This window comes from Rhinichthys klamathensis, unplaced genomic scaffold (assembly GCF_029890125.1).
Source record: "Rhinichthys klamathensis goyatoka isolate OS25496 unplaced genomic scaffold, OSU_Roscu_1.1 h1tg000093l_1, whole genome shotgun sequence".
Lineage (NCBI taxonomy): Eukaryota > Metazoa > Chordata > Actinopteri > Cypriniformes > Leuciscidae > Rhinichthys > Rhinichthys klamathensis.
Genome location: NW_026606632.1, coordinates 534,313 through 553,567, shown reverse-complemented (window position 1 = coordinate 553,567; position 19,255 = coordinate 534,313).

Here is a 19,255-nt window from a genome sequence, read left to right as displayed (position 1 = left end):
TCAGAAAAGCAAAATGACTATTACTGGTAGAGAAAACCAGGGTAAGAGGTTCTAGTGCTAGCAAAAGAAAAAAAGAAAATCAAAGAGATGAGTGGAGAAATTATTCAATTCTTCTTTTCAAAGGGGCGAGACAGTCAACTATTTACCTTTGCTGGTGGAGGAGAGGTCTCTTTGATGCAGTAATGAATAGATATGGTGTGAGCTCAAGGCTCAAGGCGATTTCATTGAAAAAACGCATATCGTTCTTATTCTTTCTTACCCAAGACTATTAATTTCACATGCAGACCTTTCAACAAAAAAATATGGCCCAATTCAAGAGCACAGATTGGGGGGGCATAAATGAGATACGATGTCAAGGTAGTAATTACCATGGAATTTCAAAAACAATTTTCCTTCACACAAAACAGAAAACTTTAAACCAGCTGCCATGAAGGTTTATAGCAATGTCTAAAGACGTTATAAGTGAATTCAATGAAAGCATTCAATATAAAGCAGTTTTAAAAGAATGTGTTACTTTTTTGTGGTTTTATTTTCTTACAAACCGTGGTGTATGTCTGATCTAAAATGAATAAAACTCAATCAAGCTTTATAGCTGCTCTCACTCTTGATCTGCTTTTTATTTTGATGTGACTGTTCTAAATGACAGATCCAACCTCTTCGGTTACTCTCATGCTATTAGATCACCCTCTATTGGCCATGTGCAGAAACTTTGTTTCCATGTTGTCTCCTATAGAGCTCTAAAATACACGAAATTAAAAATGAAGATTAATCATGCAAATGTGTTTTTTTCATCAACAGGGAGTGTCAGCACATATCTTCTCTGCAAGGCGCTTTGAACAAACTGTTTTATCAGTTACATTTATCGAGTTATATTTGGTCAGTTTTATCACCTTAACCCACATAACAGTGTTTTGTATAAAACAGTTCATTGTTCTGTTTGGAAGAGCCACCTTACAAGCTGTTGTAAAACCGCAGCGACTGCACATTCTTTTTTAGAGTTTTCAGCATTCTCGGGATTTATATTTAAATCAATTTTAAATGCTAAACACATTTTCTAAAAGAAACACTCATTTTCACAAAATTATATTCCACATTAATGATGCTGTGTTTCCCATTTGGTCACACTTTTTATATTAAGCGTCTTTAACTACTATTTAAGTGCATTGAAAAATGTTATGTACAATGTAGTTGTTGTGTTCATGTTGTATTGCACTTTTCTGCTATTGAGGTGGGATATACAGGTAAAGTTAGGACAGGTTTGGTGGGACGGTTAGGTTTAAGGGTGGATTAAGGTGTAAGGGAAGGGCCAAAACTATAATTAGATGTAATTACAGAAATGAATTAAATGTTAGTACATAGTAGTTAAAGACACCTGATATAAAGTGTGACCTCACAATCTTTATAAACGTAAAGTTATTTTTTATCTTGTGGATTTTGGTTGCATGTTTGAGAAGTGTTTTGTTTTTGAAACAGCTGGGGGTTTTTTTTTGTCCTTCAACTTGATTGAATAAAATGCAATCCAAATAAATACTTTTATGACATATTTGACAATGGATGTTTTTCTTATTCACTGAATTGTCCTCAAATGATTGGATTGGAAAGGATTGTCAAACAATTGGTAATATTGTCTGAGCTAATAGCCTTGTGGGCATTTATTTGTCTTGGCATTTATCTTCAATACTTCAGATACTCTCCTAAAACTTTATAAAAGGACACATACATACTTAAATGAGCAGGATAGGGCTTTCTTTTCTTTTCTGGTGAGTACAGCATCAGTCTGTCTCCTGGCTCACTCCTCCATTTGCTGTGCCATCACTGTCAGCAGCTTTGTCTCTCCTGCATCTTTCTCTCCCAGCAAAGGGAAAGGCAAAGCCCCACCTCCTAACCTTGCTTCCACTCATGCATGGCCAGCAGTGACATCAGCTAAAGCATCTGCGCTCAGGCCTGCCTCTGGAGGCCCCCAGTTCTGGCCCCTGCATGGGGAAACTGGTGCATGTTCATTGCACATGCGATACCAGGGGACGCTGACCTTACACTGCCACATCCTTCAATGTTCTGACAATGTGACAAACACACTGACTTTCCCCCAGCTTTGCAATATTATTATTGGGACACTGGGAATATTGTAAAAGCCACAACATGAAATGTAATGTTAATCTAAATGTATAATATAATTAATCTCAAAATATGTAATCAGAGTTATGTGCCAAGATAGAGATGAAATGCAATATCTTTATTCATGCTGGTTTCATTTATTCCTTTAATGCAAATAAGTGTGCATAAAAATCATTAATTTAAAAAAAAATCCAACAAAATTGGTCAAGACATTAGTAAATGCTTTAGCTAACATGAACTATAAAGAGCAATACATTTTTTACAGCATTTATTAATCTTTGTTAATGTTAGTAAAAAGTGTTCATTGTTTGTTTAGATTAGTTCACAGCGCATTAATGTTAACAAATACAATCAATCATTTGTAGCTAATTGTTGAAATTAACATTAACTAATATTTTTTTAAATGCTGTAGAAGTATTGTTCATGTTAACTAATGTAGTTAACTAATGTTAAGAACTGAAACCTTATTGTAAATTGTTACCATTGTTTTTACAAATATTGTGCTTTTTATTTAAATTTTTTTATACAATGTTAATTTTTAAAAATTGTATGCCAAAATATCATACCGTAAAATGTCTATGCAAAACGTGGTGCACATTTTCCTTTCTCTATTTCAGAAATGTAAAACATATCCATCATATCTGTCATATTTCATTGCTTGCTAGATATAAATGAACTAATAGTTTGAACAAAAAAAAGATGAGTGTCAGGTCATTGACGCAGATGTGCCAAAGTATTGTATGTTTTTCTAATGAGTATGACATAAGTATTCATGCCAAATGCTGAACCTGGAAGCTTAAATTCATCTTTTAATCATAAGAACTGTGGAGACCATTAAAGCGCTGGAGCAAAACTCACCAATTGAATGGGTTTCATCATGGAAAAGATCTTCCTTACAGCTTAAACCTAATGAAATAGGTTTGATTGTGCTCTTGTTTTCCACACTCGAAAGCCAGACATTTACCTCATTGTCCTATTGCATGAGAAGAAAATGATTGTTTTCCCACTTTCCATTTTTCAACCTGGACCCTACCTATTTGCAATTTGACGTTCAGCTTTGGGGCAGATGCATCTGGCTGACCTTGCTGGAACACTCATGGCTGCACAGGACTCCTGAGGTGTGAGCTGAACCGTGGGGAGCAGGTGGCTGGAGGAGAGCTAAGAATGATGCGTGTTCTGGGTTCAGCACAGCCCCCTCCCCCCCCCCGCAATTAATCTGACATAATAACATTGATCTCATGCTGCTAATCACAGATTGCACTCACCCATTAAGGAGAAGGTCATCTTCCTTTGCTTTCGCCTGACACTTTCTTTGATGATAGGTTGGCAAAACTTCTTGCTTCCTCAAAAATGGTGGTTATCAATTTTGTTTTGTTCTGCTTTTTGTTTTGTTTTTTGTTTTTCATGCACTCCATTGACAACAGAAATAATTCATATGTTTTTTCAGTTTTCCCTGTTTTGGTAGATAATGAAAAGTTAAACTATTGTCTGATGAAAAGTAAAACTATTGTCTGAAAAACAATCTTTTTCAGTAGGCCTTTTTTGTCATGACTCGACTGTAGTAATCTCATGATGATGGAGAATTAAACAAAAACTTTAATATTTAATCATAGTCCTTAATCATAAATCCAACTGGGAACACACAGGAATCCAACTGGGAACACCGGGAACACCTCACGGCGTAACAAGAAACAAAGTCCAACAGAGGAAGGGTGGGGGGTGCAAAACTGCAGACAGAAGGAAACTGGGAGAAGCTGGCAGATGAAAACACCATGGCAGAGATGATGGAGGGAGGAGGTTATGGAGGAAGGAGCCAGCTGAAAACCCAGAGCACAACCAGGACAAAGGCTTACAGACGAACCAATGGTGGGAGGTGTCAGGGCGGAGCCATAAACCTGGCCAACAGTGGTGGAGCCAGGAGAGCTGGAGACCCGGGCGTAGCCAAGGAGACGAAGGGACCGGGCGACAGTAGGGCCTGAAGGCCAAGACGAAGCCGCGGTGATGAGCAGCCGAGGTAGCCTGACTTCGTCATACTCATATTCTAGTCAGAATGTGAGTCTGATACTGCTCCATAGGGCTTTGATTATGAGGCGCGTCTTAACCGAACCAGGAAAAAAAAAAATCTGCACTCAATTGGATAGACCTACAACCAATGAGAGCAGCTCCTAGCAGCTCAATTTGCATAGCACAGTTGTCAACTACAGAACTCAAATGCACGCACGCTGGAAGTAGTAAAATAACGAGTGTTGCTTCTTTTACTTGGTCCTCTATGAGTGCGACCAAAGGAGAAACCACAACGACCACAGGGTTTTCATTGCGTCCCCTCTTCTTAGTTACCATCGGAGCCAGCTGATAAATTAAACTTCTGCCGAATCCCGTAGGAAGGACGGCAAACACATCTTTCCGATCGACAAATGCCTTGATTGCAGTTCTCTGTTCGTCTTTTAAAATGAATGCGCTGTCGATTTCTTTTACAACAGACGCGATAGCGGAATCTATACATCTCAGTTCTCAGATGAGTCATCTGTGAGGGAAACCAGTTCAACCCAAGCGCTCTTTGATAACGTGAGGATTACGTCCCTGCAGATCATCTGTCCATCATCGTATAAAGCCCGCCCTGGCAATTTGATTGGCCCGACCATTTTTTGACTGATCATAATTACTCCTCAATGGAGCGAGTCCAGACCGAACTTCCCCATCAAAAAATGTTGTGGGCGGGGTTCGGGCTGGCATCCAGGCTACAGCCGAGGTGGAGCCAGGGTGGAATAAGAGGAATGAGGCCAGAGCCAGAGGGAAGGAGGAGCCCAACAGAGCCGAAGGGATGTAGGGAGGCACAGCCGAAGGCCCGGAAGTCCATGGTGCGGGCAGAGCGACCACTGACCAAGGCGGAGACTGAGGGATGAGGGAGCCTGGTGGAGGAGTAAGGACGGCAGTCACAGGTGGAGCCGAGGGGGCGAGGAGCCAAAGTGAAGCCAACTGGTCGATTGGCCAAGGTGGAGTATCAGGCTCGGTGGCCCGAGGTGGAGCCAGGGGATCCACGCAACAAGGCAGAGCTGAAGACCGGAAGGCACAGGGTTGATTCAAGCAGCAGAGCAGAGCCACCAAAGGAGAAACCGAAGGACCGAAGTAAGCCAGCAAAGGTGAGACCGATGGACTGGAAAGTTTAGGCAGGAGAGGCAGGAGAGGCAGGAGAGGGAGGCTGGGTGGGACCAACAATGACGAAGGAGACTCGGAGCTGGGCAGGACCAGTGGTTACAGGAGACTTTGGGAAAAAATCCTTTCCAGTTCCTCAAACAATTGTCTGGAGACCAGTCAACGGAATGGACGGTGTTTCCGGCTCTCGCACCTGGCGAAGAAGAAAACTCACACGAACTTCATTGGTTATTGCATGTTTTGTCAGTGTGGCTGATTTGTATGTAAGGAAGTGAATGAGATTTGAGATCAAGGGAAGTCTCCTATGCAACCCCGATAATTACATCCTTATAAGACTTCCTTAAGCCCAGTCATTTCAGACCACTGATCAAAGACAACAATGGGCTCGAGGTCACAGTGAGGTGGCAAAAGAAAAAGCACTTGCTGATGTACAATGCATAAAAATTCCAATACATTTTATTTGTTTTTTGATTTGTACAGCTGCATGTGTTTCTAAAATGTAGGGCTGGTATGACATAATGTATGCACAAACAATCAATGTACAGTGGCACTTCTACTGAAGGTCTCTTGAACGGATTCTCAGTTAATCTACCAATTTTGGCAGGGATGCCTGCCTAATTGGATGGGTCTTGCTCCTCGAATGACTCCACTGGAATGATATATGGATTGGAAATGGTAATCCGTTATTATGTATGAGCAAGTGAAAGCTTCACTCTGAAATAATGCTGGTAATTTATTGTGCTTTCCTTTTGTTACACAAGTGCACTTTATTTCCACTTCACCAGTGGGAGGTTTTGTGCATGTGTGAAAGAGTGTGGGATTTAAATAACTGCCTGTTTTTCCCCCCTCGTTTATGATTTTTTTGTGTAATATTTTTCAGCAAGGAGGTGGCCAGCCAAGAGTCCTTGATGACATTGCCTACAGCACTCTCGCAATTACCCATTTGTATGCGTCCATGTGTGAGTGTACATCACTTGCAACAAGCTGCACCCATGTGCCTTCCCCCCAGAACAGCAAGGGCACGGCTCACATTTGCTTATTGAGTTATAGGGCATTGGTGTGAGAGCATAATGGAAATTTCATTGACTTGATTTATTCCAGGTATGATCTGTCATGAAGAAGAGGGTCATGGGACAAAGTCACTAACAAGCTACACATAAAGGTCTGATGGCGAGACAGATGCTGACAACTTGGACATGGCTGCAAACAAATAAAATATTTAAAACGGTCCTAATCTAAAAAAAAATAAAAATAACTTACCCTTGTGAAAATGTACACTTTGGAATACTTTTAAAAAGAGTGCCTAATATGGAGATAATATACTTTAAACGAATACACTTAATTGTGAATCGAATTGAATGTTTTCACTTAATTGCAAGTTTGTTTCAATTAAATGACAATGTATTATTGATCATTTAAATTTATATTAAATGAAAATGTAATTTCATAATCACCTATCATAATCACCATTGTTTTGGATATGGACTGCCGGATATACTGACAAGCATTTTGTAGACTAAAATATTCTTTATTGTAAGTCATTTATTTAAATATATTTGTAATTACAAATTTTTAATGATGAAGTTGCAATTTAGCATATTCAAAATATATTAACTTCAAATGTAATATCGAATATCGCACTACAGTTAAAATTAGTCAAGTTTTCCTGTGTTTTAGTATGTTAGTCACCACATTAATAAAATAAGTGTTCTTCTTTAAAGCATAACAAAATATTATTAATTTATTACAAGTGCACATTCAATACAAATAAGCACACTTTTTCACAAAGGTATACTTATTAGCAGCACCAAATTTTAATGGACTTTTAGTTTGTATCACCTTGTTTTCTTTTGTTCCCCACTTTCCCGCTCTTCATTTGTTACCATGATTACTGATTTAGTTGCACACCTGTTTCTATTCTGCTTTGTTATACTGTGTTTTTAAGCCCTCAGTTTTCCTCACTTCCATGTCATATATTGTCTTTACGTTTGCAAAGGTGTTGCGTTCGTTCTGCCTTTGTTGTTAAATAAAATCACGTTTTGATGCATTTGGAACCACCACTCATATCCTTGCCTGACCACATTGATCCATCCATTCTCCTATGTAAGGTCACCGGGATGCTGGAGCCTACCCACCATCTCTGTCCCAAGGCAGGGAAACACCCTGGATAGGTGGCCAGTCAATCACAGAGTAACAGTGATTCAAAACACAAATAAATCAAATGCCAGAGAAGTTTGAGACAAAAAGTGGAGAATGTCTGTATCTCTGCACTAGAGATGACTGTGTCTGCAGTCCCCAGTGATCCACACAGATCACATATCTCCAGTGCATTGTTCAACACTCTGATCATCCTGCACCTGCTCGGGAAACTCGACTTTTATGAAACACGTAGTTCTGTCTTTGAATTTAATTGAAATGCAGTGACATCTGGTTGCAATATGAGGAGAGGAACATGCTATTCAATACATCTATCTAACCATGCTTAATTTATGACATTCAAAGGCGCTCAAACATTGTGTTCGAAAGTCATGGGTCCCGTTTGTCGGTCATCCATCAATAAAGAATTTGGAAATGTCAAAAAGATCCTTAAGCCAAAAACATGACACTTTATGCATGCTTCCTGTCAAACACACTTTTTTATTGTTCCTGTGCATTTGTATTGTTCTTTCTAGAGCACAGCTTCGAATCCAGCTGATTTCTCTGCTTTTTGTTGACTGTCAGGCTGATAAAAAAAAGGAATCGACCTCAGATGTCCAATATGTTGCCCAAGGCTGGAGAGTGATCGGCTCTCAGGTATTGGAAAGAATAGAATTGTGTGGCAAACCATCTGTCAGTAAACAAGTTACTCTGAAGCATGATAAATTTAGTAAGGTAGGTTTGTAAACAGCAGTAATGGGATTTTAAACTGCAAAAGAGTTCTTGCCCAGCCTCCGTGACCCCTGCTATTAGACTGCCTCACTTTATGTGTGAGGGCATTATTTGGATAGACTGGTGATGTATGGGCCTTCAGTGTCATTTTCATGTTGTGGCGTATGATAAAGTGGGCCAGCCTTTGGTCCAGGTCATCTCATTACATTCTCAGCTGTTGACTGAAGGTCTAAAGTACACAATTCATAATTCTTCAGTGGCACACACCGGCACTTCTTCCTCAATGACCCATTTACATTCAAACAGTCGGATTACGGCTTCCATTCATCGAGGATAGCATTGGAAATGTCCTCACATTTGTGCCATTCTCACAAAGAAATTAGCTTGGAAGTCTCACAATGCAGGCCAATTGCATAGTTCTGTCATGAAACCCTACAGAGTAGCTGATTGGTTCTCCCAGCGCAGCCAATCGATCTCTCTTTCCTATCTACACAACCTGGTCCAGCTCAGTACTGTGCGACAATTTCCCTTAGCCCTCCCCCTCCCCAGCACCACCTGTCTAGATCTGCTGTTGTTTTTTTCTACATTACCTTGCAGCAGCTGCATGCATCCAAATCCCTGTAAATCTAGTTTGCCAAGATAAAACTTACCTTTTATGTTACGCATAGTTTAAATTGGTTACATTTTGGCACAACACAACACCAGAAATATTTGAGAATATGTGTAGTTTTCTATCAGAACTGTAATTTCTAGTGAAAAGGGACACTCAAAATAGTATAGTCTTTCTTTAAAAAAACATCAGGCCACATATTATTTAAGAAGAAAGGCATTATGAAGTTTTTACCCATTTAGTTTTACTAGTTTAACTCTGAGTTTTCCACCCTCAGCATAGATGTGGTTTTCTGCTCACACCATGAACCCTGCTACAGTAATGAGCTTATGGAATGATAATTGAATTCATTTTATATTTAGACTAAATGACAGAGTTTGGTGGTCATTTTTTACGGGTTGTAGGTCATATTTGACCTCCCTTATATATCACTGTCAGATCGTTGGAAAAATACTTATAATCAAACAGTCATCATAGGAATATGCAAACATGTTTTTAAGCTATCATCAACATTCACATGATATATATCCATGATTCATGTGACACGTTCTCTATGAGCTCCAATGTGTTATTGGTGATCAATGTGTTACTGTTGAGAACATGAATTTAGTTCAGCATCTGTTACCACGTTTGCACCGTTTGGCTTAGTCACTCATACCAAGGAAGTGAGCATGCTGAGTTATACTTTTTACACGGCTGGAAAAAAATGATTGGCGCAAAACGGCTCCACATGAAATCTCCGTAGTTCCTCTCCTGTTAATAGAAGAGTTGTTGTGAGACATGCATCATTCATATGACATAATGAGGTCATAACCAAGTCCAGAATATCCACAGGAACACAAACATAAGCTGTAAAGCCTGGACATTTTGGAAATGTTGGTTTTCTTTCAGCTCTCCCTTTTCTTATGATGACAGTCGTGGCTTTGAGAAATGGTTTGCTTATGCTTTTTCCTCACTGTTTGAGTGATTCCACTGGTCACCCAGCATGATCCCAATCACAGTCTACATGAAAGCACTCCAGTCAGCCTGCAATAGACAAGAGAATGACTCAATCATGATTCAGAGCCACAGTTTAAATAGTTTTCTAAAGTCTCAATTCAAATCCAGCCTGCTTGATGCCCATCCAGTCGGTATATTGCTCAAAATATCTATATAAGGTAATGCAGACCGCAATGATACCATTATGTGCCATCTTATCTCTTTTCACATCAAAAAAGAAATGATAAGATGAAAAATTGTTTATTTGTAGCGCACTTTAGGTGCTTTTATTTCCCATGGCTTGACTTTCATCAACACTAACAGAATTATTGTTATTACTATTATTATTGTAAAGGCCACATTTAAGACTGCCTTGCAAACATTTTACAATGCCGTCATCATTCATTTTTGCTAAACAGCATTCTGTTTTTATATATAAGACATATAACGTGTGAAAAAATACCTGTGAACATAATATAATTATTGTTTTTAATTTGTAACCAAGCTGTAATTTAGATAAATTATGCAAAAAATAGAGACAGCATTATTTAATATTATACATAAAGTAGGATACGTAAAGTTATGTATCCTAATTAATCAATCAAGACAAAAGGAGTATGTTCCAATAATAATAATAATACATTTCAATCACAGAATGCTATTAAACACAATACATAATTTGAGAAATGCTCGTGCTGGTAATGCCATTATTGTTGAAATGTTTATCACATTTAGAAAAAAAATTAAATTAACATCACAGTTGGACATTGTAGCTGACTGTCACGGTGTGGGTTTTGTGTCTTGTTCCTTGTTCTTGTCTGTCATGTGATTCCCTGTTTGTCATGTGAGCCTGCCATGTGTCTTGTCATTTGTTAATTGTCTCATCATTGTTCACAGGTGTTCCTTGTCTTGTAATTAGTCCGTGTATTTAATGCTGCGTTCCAGGCAGGTTTTTGAGCACGTAAATCACGACTTCAAACCACGACTCACGACTTTGTAGCATTCCAGGCCAGTCACGCCAAACTACCTGAGCGCAATATACATACTTATTGTTTCAGACACATAACATTGTAATACATAATCGTGTGTGTATTATTATCATTATTATTATATTATTATTAGGGCTGTCAAATGATTAATCGTGATTAATCACATCCAAAATAAAAGTTTTTTTTACATAATATATGTGGGTGCATTGTGTATAATTATTTTATATATATAAATACACACACATGCTTGTATATATTTAAGAAATATTTTCATGTATATACTGTATATAGATTTATATATAATTTATATTATATATAAATATAAATATTTTATATATAAATTATATTTTTTCTTAAATATACATGCATGTGTGTGTATTTATATATATACAAAATAGTTATACACAGTGCACCCACATATATTATGTAAAAAAAACTTTTATTTTGGATGTGATTAATCGTGATTAATAATTTGACAGCCCTAATTATTATTCATTTGACTGCAACGTTATATTGTCCTAAAGTGTATTCTCACTGTGTCCCGCCTGCAGAAACACTGCATCCGTAGGGGCTGCCATTGTTGTTTTGGATGGTTTCGCGGGCTATGTGACATCAGAGCTCGTAACTGGGAGTACATCGATCTAGTACGAGTTCACGGGTGGGAAGTCACGGGTTTGACTGCCGTTCCAGTGCACTTTCACGGGTATAAGGTTGGAAAAAGACGGGTTACAGGTTGCCTGGAACGCGGCATAAGCCCTCTTGTTTGCCCTGTGTCTTTGTCGTGCATTGTATGTTTCTAGTGTTGACTGTTTCCTGCCATAGTTCTTGTCTCGTGCCTTGCCATCAGGGCCGGCGATTGCTATAGGCGAACTAGGCGGTTGCCTAGGGCGACAAATGTGTTGGGGGCGCGGGCCTACTTCCCATTAATCATAGAATTAGAATGACAAGCGAAACAAAAACATGTTTATTAAACATGATCATCCTAAGGCGCCCCTCAGCCATACGTTTCATTACTTTGTCAACCTGATTATTAGATTGAATGGATGATTATTATCGATCATTTCCTAAAGGGGGGGCGGGGGTTTGTTGCGTTACGTTACGTTCTATGGTTACGTTAGGCAAGTGCTCGGCTGCTGCGCGCGCTGATCGAAAATGAAGCGGTCTAAACCCTCTGGTGCACTGGGACGAAAACAGAGAAAGCAACAAGATAAAAAGAAAGCCCAGTATAGAGGTAAGTCTTCTCATCTCATCCATTAAGGTGTCAAATGTTCTGGCCATCGGGACAACCGGGAGATTCCCGCGGGCCCGACGTGGTTTTTGGGCCGATACATACATCTCATACTTTTATTTTTTTTGTCTTAACGGCCCATAAAACACGTACATCGGTGGCCCATTCGTTTTGTTTTGTTTTGTTTTGTTTTGCTTAATTGGCGGCGCTGGGTTACTTCCAAATATATAACTTACTTTCAAGTATAGAAATTTGTACCATACTCATGAAAGTTTCCTTTATTTTTCAGTGTATTTGTTTTACAATATAGCCTATGGCAATTACTGTCATGGGCAGGCCCGCCGACAGGGGGGGACAAACGGGTCTGTTGTCCCGGGCCCAGGGTAGGGAGGGGGGCCCAGAACTGGGGCCTCATTAAATTATGGAAGAATTGTTAAAAAAATAAATAAAATAGGCATATTTGTTGAAAAAATATCTAATATTTGAGTTACATAAAAGCTTTTTATTCGTTTTCTTCCTAATTGTCCTTGAAATAGTGGTCAAGAACCCCCCCCCCAACAAAAATGGTTTAGCCACTGATCGAAATATGATGTTGTCATTTGATTTGAAGTTCAGTAGGCTAACGTTACACTCAAAATGTCCGGTCAACACAAGTCCGGTGCTCAGAAAAGAAAAGAGAAGAAGAAAATAGAGGCCTTCGAGATGCCCTAAACAAATATTTTTAAAAAGGTGGTGACGGTGAAGCTGGAACTAACGTTAGTAAAGTCAACGTAGAGCAAGGTAAGAAACAGCACAGCCAACGTTTATGAGTGTTGTCAAAGACCCGGCACTTCGGTACCAAGTCTGTACAAATTTCTTTTTAAACGTCACGCCACGGTACCAGGTTTTCTCAAACCCGGGATGCGCGTGCATGCCTAAAGCGCGTGCAGTTGCGTCCTCTTCATAAAAGCGCTGAGACATGGCGACCGGCGGTGCTGCTGCTGTGGTGGCTGTATGCTGTAAATCCACTTGTTGATAAGAAAGGAGGAAAGAGCCACATATGGAAATATTTTGGATATTAGCTCATAATAGCGACGCGGCGCGCTCGTTTTTACAGGCGCGCCTAAGTTCATTGTTGCATAGCAACGACAGACGCCACGGGAGAGCAAACGCTTGTGGAAAGGAGAAAGCGGTGCGAACTTCGCTCTCCATGATGACGAGGAAGTATTAGCAAAGAATTCATTGATTTCTAGCCCTTGGATTAGCTTTACTACTATTTATGGAGATGAGAAATAAAAAGCCGGCTGAAATGCATCACTGTCATCATCGGTGAACAGATAATGGGCCAGATCCGAGTCTATTTTTGCTGCGCTGCTCATGCTTAAAAGTGAAAGCACACTTTTGATGGACAAAAAATAAATATGATTTCACACAAAAAGTGCCCAAAATGCACAGATTATGCATGTCTAGTGTGTTTTAACAAGAACTGCAGTAGGCTATGTCAGAAAAGAAAATGAAGACATTTATAGAAAATGTACCCATTTAAACGTGTTTTTATTATTCATTTTGGGTAAAAGTATATGGTGTTTCATAAAAAATAAAAAAAATCGTGGGGGGTGGGGCATCTAAGATTATCTTGTCCCGGGCCCAGGCAAGACTGTCAGCTGGCCTGGTCATGGGATTAATATTATATCTATTATTATGTAGTAGTGTAATGTAGACAGACACTGTTATTAAAAGAGGTTTGAATTTTTCTTTGTTCAATTTGCACACTGAATATGGGTTGGAGCTTTTAGTTTTGAACTCTCAAAGTGCACCAGATTGATGAATTTAACATTAAAATGCACAAAATTTTCTTACGGGGAAATACCCCGAAACCCCCTTAACCTCGTAGCAGCCCAATAGATTGTAATAATAGTAGGCCTAGTGGTGGTAGTAGTTGTAATTTATCTACTAAAAGTTATTTATGGTCAGATAAAATATAGTTGTACAATGCAATTATGATATAAATATCCTTGAACGTTCTTTGTAGCATTTGTATGAACAATTTATTGTTTAAGTTTTTGAGTAACTATAAGAGCATGTTTAGTTTAATAAAATACTTATCATTTTTTTAAGGGGGGGGGGGGGGGGGGGGGGGGCGCAAAACTCAATATCGCCTAGGGCAACCAAAGGGTTAGAGCCGGCCCTGCTTGCCATGCCCTTGTTTTATGTTTGTTTATGTTTTGATAGTAAAGTTTGCGTTTGGGTCCTCACCAGCTTGCCTCCAGTGGTTGATTTCATTACACTGACAAAGTTTTTGAGTTTCTTCTTAAAAAGTCCACAGAGTCAAAAGAACCCATAGTTGAAGAAACAGCCATATCTGAAACAAATGTGCCACTAATTTTGTCGGCTGTAATACGTACATTAAACAGACTCACATTTTAAGCTGACAATGACATCACTAATGCTGATGAAATGCATGAAACTGTAATGAAATGTGCAGCCATTTCCTAATACAATGAGGGTTTGGAAAGTCCATGTTATCTGGGAGATGATTGCTTATCACCCCCTGCCAAAAATGTAGATGATATTATAATTTGAAGCCGGATGAAATGGATTTTCAGGTGAGCGTTGTCAGAGGGTTTAAAGTAATGCAGTGACTGGATTGAAAAAAGGCTTGGAATAGCAGTAAATGTGTTGTACAGCCTTTGTGATGAAAGATTTAGATTTTAGATTTAAAACTAAAAACCTTTCTCTGTGTGCCTTCCAAAATATTACAAGAAATCAGCTTCAGTGAGTTTTGCTTGATGGAAAATCAAATCAAACAAGACCATAATATCAAACTTTGTTATACTGCAATTTTAGAGAGAATTCAACCTTTTTACAAGGTCCAAGGATTTTCTCATCATTATCTTAATGAGGAAGGATTTTATCTTTGTGTGTGAGTGAGTTTTCACAGTTCAGGAGAGCCGCCGTCCCAGAGACATTCTGAGAGAAATGAGAGAGGCTTTAAAAGGCCTCGCTGGATGTTAAAGATTTTATGGATGCTTTTATTCACTTGTAACTCCTCATTCTCCTGTCACAGTAAATAAACACAAGGATATTTCACACATTCAAAACTTGCAATTGCAAGAAGACCAGGAGTATATGATAGTTAGTCGTCAACAGTTAAACACATACATTCACGTGGGTGGAAGCATAATGTATTCTTGTTAGTGCTCTTATTTAAACTAAAAAACAAAATGAGTTGCTTTAAATTCTGATGAGCCATGTTCAAAGCCACTATAAAAAGTAAAAATAAAAAAATAAAAATCCAGCCCAACATTGCCCCACCCAATAGTGTAAATTTCAAAATATTTGCAATTAAATGAAAATGATTTATAGTTTAAATTTATATTGCATGCAATTACTGACCTTTGATATTGTCTTTATTTTTTTTATTATTTTGTTTTATTTTATTTGAGCAGTAACCATTCTGCTCAAAAGGAGTGAGCCGAAGCAAAGGAGCTTATAAGCGCCCACCCCCAAAATTTTATGCAAGAAAAATTTTCATTTCACAATATTTCAAGGCAACATAGTGCAAAAGCAACAATACAACAACAAAGAGACAACAAAGTATCTGATCATGGTAGAAGTACCCCTAATGACAAGTCATTTCTTTTTCTCTTATCAAAAATCTTTTGTTTGTATTTGTATTTAAAAAGATTGATGTTTGGACTTCGTCTCATTACTATCTCCAAATTATTCCACAATTGTACCCCATTAACTGTAAGGCTAAAACTTTTCAAAGTCGTACTATGTTTCTGCGTCCTAAAGTTTAATTTATCACGTAATTCCTAACAACCAGTACGTTCTTGGAACCTACTTTGTATTTGGCTTGGTAACAATTTGTGCCTTGCTTTGTATAGCATCTGTACTGATTGGAACTCAACAATGTCATAAAACTTCATGGTCTTTGATTTAAAAAATAATGAGTTTGTGTGGTCCAAAAACCCAACTTTATGGATTAATCGGATAACTCTTTTTTGCAACATTATCGGTCTTAATGTGCATTTATAAGTGCTACCCCATATCACAGAACAATAATATAAATAGGGCAAGATCAAGGAACAATATAAAGTGTGCAAAGCTTTAATATTTAAAATATGCTTTACTTTTGCAATTACAGAAATGCTTCTTGATATTTTAGTGATTGTATATTTAATATGAGAGTTCCAAGTAATTCTATCATCTATAATAACTCCAAGGAATTTGATTTCATGCACCCGCTCTATAACAACACCCTCTATCTGGATTGCTTCCTGAGCATTGGTGTTACTGTTGCCAAATATCATCATTTTACTTTTACTCAGATTTAGTGATAATTTGTTTTGTTTGAACCACGTATTAACACGTTTGAGTTCCAAGGTAACAATTTGACACAGTTGTTGTAAATCATCACCCGATGCGAAAATATTTGTATCGTCTGCAAACAAGATAAATCTCAGTACTTGTGATGTTTTACAAATATCGTTTATATACATATTAAATAATTTTGGACCCAGAATGGAACCTTGAGGTAAGCCACACACAATTTATTGACAACTCGACTGATGATCTCCTATTGTCACACTTTGTTTTCTATTTTTTAAGTGACTGGTAACCCACTGTAGTGCCACCCCTCTAATCCCATACTTTTCCAATTTGTTAATTAGGTCAATAAAGCATTTGACACCATAAATTATTTATGTCTTTGATATACTGCTGAATGTACTGACGTGACTAACTTTAAAGTAAAACTAATGGCAGTGGCTATTTACAATTGGGATTAAGTGTTAGATGATATTTACACTAAGTGAAAATAGCATATTTTCTTTGCAATATGCTGTTTATACCAAGTGAAAATAGCGATAGATTCTATGTAAAAAGAGCAGTGTTTTCTTAGCACTAAGTGTAAATAGCAGTTAGATGCTTATTATACTTAAAGTGGTGGATAGTATCTGCACCTCACAGTGTTGTTGTACATTAAACGGTAAGTAACATAGAGTGTAAATGATTGTTAAAATTATAAAATATATGCCTCCTTATTGGGACAATAAAGCCCTCCCGACACCTACCCCAAAACCTAACTGATAAAGATATTATTAAACACACGTTAGACACTTTATTTCCACTTTGCAAATATTTTCTTCATTTTTAATGAACATAAATGCCTTTCTATGGAAGCTTATTTCCGCCACTGAATAATACAAATAATAATAATAATTGTGACTTTTTATCTCACAATTCTGACTTTTTTTCCGCGCAATTCTGACTTTATATCTTGCATTTCTGAGGAATTTTTTTTATTTTTTATTCAGTGGGGCGGAAACAAGCTTCCATACCTTTCCGATCTGATATGTGATGGAAAAAGGGAGAAGAGCAAGATCGGCGCAAGAGGCGGATTCGAACACGAATCGATTTGCGTCAAAATGTCCTGCTACACACCTTACCCCTACACTATTGCTATTTACTATCGTCAAGCCATGCAGCGTCTTCCATAATTGTGTCCTTCCCAACCAGACGTCAGTGGGAGTTAGTGAAAATAGCCTCTGCCAACAAGGCGGGCTATTTGCACTTAGTGTAAACACTCCGAAAATGGGCACATTATTACAAAGTGCACTTTTTAAAAGTGTGTTAAACAGTCATGCAAAGTGAAATCTCTTTAAATACACGCAAGTGTCCTTCTATTTCATTATCATTATATTAACTGCATTAGTTTAAAAAAATAATAACACTACAAACGCACATTTTTATACAATTAAACACACTTCTTTTTCATGAGGGTATACAGGCTTCACCTCCCTAAGACCACCAGTTCACATGGTAGAATTTGCTGGCTTATTGCACAAGCTTGTATTGCAGAACATATTTTGAATAAATTGCTTTTTTTCTGAGTATGAACATGAATTTCAGTAACTAAACACGTTTGACAGCTATTTTAATGCTATGTGGGAAGCTATCTGAGTCAAACAGTAGTAGATCAAGTAAAACATATGGTTTCTCTTGATTTTTATTCCAATGAGCTGTTTACTTAACCCCCAAAATAAAATCAGCCCTAAAATAAACTCATAACGGCAGCATGAGTATACATTTTCAAAGCCCTGGTGCTATTTCAGACAGCTAATAAGCATGGGAACCAGTTAAAACACAAACGCAGACTGAATTTGACCACACTCCATGAAGAGCGCATGCAGTCATCTCTATTGTGACCTAAATTAACAGTAAAACATTCCCTTGTGCATTTAGCCATTAAGAGTGGAGAAAAGCCAGAAGTTTGTGCGAAGCAGCCACGCACTGCCAGACCAAACAGCACAAACTCTAAATTAGCTTTACGTGACTGAGGCTCATATCAGGGAGAATAATTTATAGGGCCATAAATAAGTAATTGCGTTGAGTTAGAATGATTCAAGTTTGATACACAACATTGTATAATATTTGGACACATGCTGGTGGCAGATCGATGTTTGGGTGGACGCTGTGGGCAAACACATGTCAGTAAGGGTGGTCAGCGTAAAAAGATGTCCGTCAGATTTTTTAGGACTTCAGGATCAGACCAGACCAAAACCAGCCTTCACATTAGACACCAAATGAATCCTGCGGCTCTCCACATAATTCTCTGGCTTTTATTTTTGTGTCTTTGCTTCTTCAGATCTCCCCAACCCTGAAGAATTCGTCCTGTAAGATTCCCCCCCCCCCCCCCCCCCCCACACACACACACACACACACACACATACACACCTTCCCTCTCACTGCTGTCTTTATTCTAATCTTCTCTGCAACATCTTCTGTGTTTAGATTTATGTATGTATATTGATATGTTTTTTTATTTTATAGCAGCAATACACTTTTAGCAGAATGATATATATAAGCACAATTCTACGCAAAAAAAAAAAAGAAAAAAAAAAGGCTAAACTCATCAGTGTAATTATGTTTAGCAGTTATGGCCCTCAGGACAGTCATAATGTGGATTTAGTCTAAGGACTATTTTATGTATTTTATGATAAATTGTGGAACTGCACTGTGTGAAATTCAAGCAGTATCCTTATGTGTAATTCAATATGACAAAGAAATATATCACCATTCATTGACTACTTTTCTTGTCTTTTTAATCTGAACGATCAAACCGTTCTTCTATAATAGTTCTAATACTTTTTATACCAGTTACTCTAATTTGTATGTATGTTTAACCTTTTTTTATTATTTCCATTTCTCTCAATGTTGAATTCATATTATTATAATATGATTATTTTATACAATATTGTGTGTACAGTTGTAGAATAATGTGGGATTTTGGTAACACTTTATTTTACAGTATCCTTGTTAATTACAGGT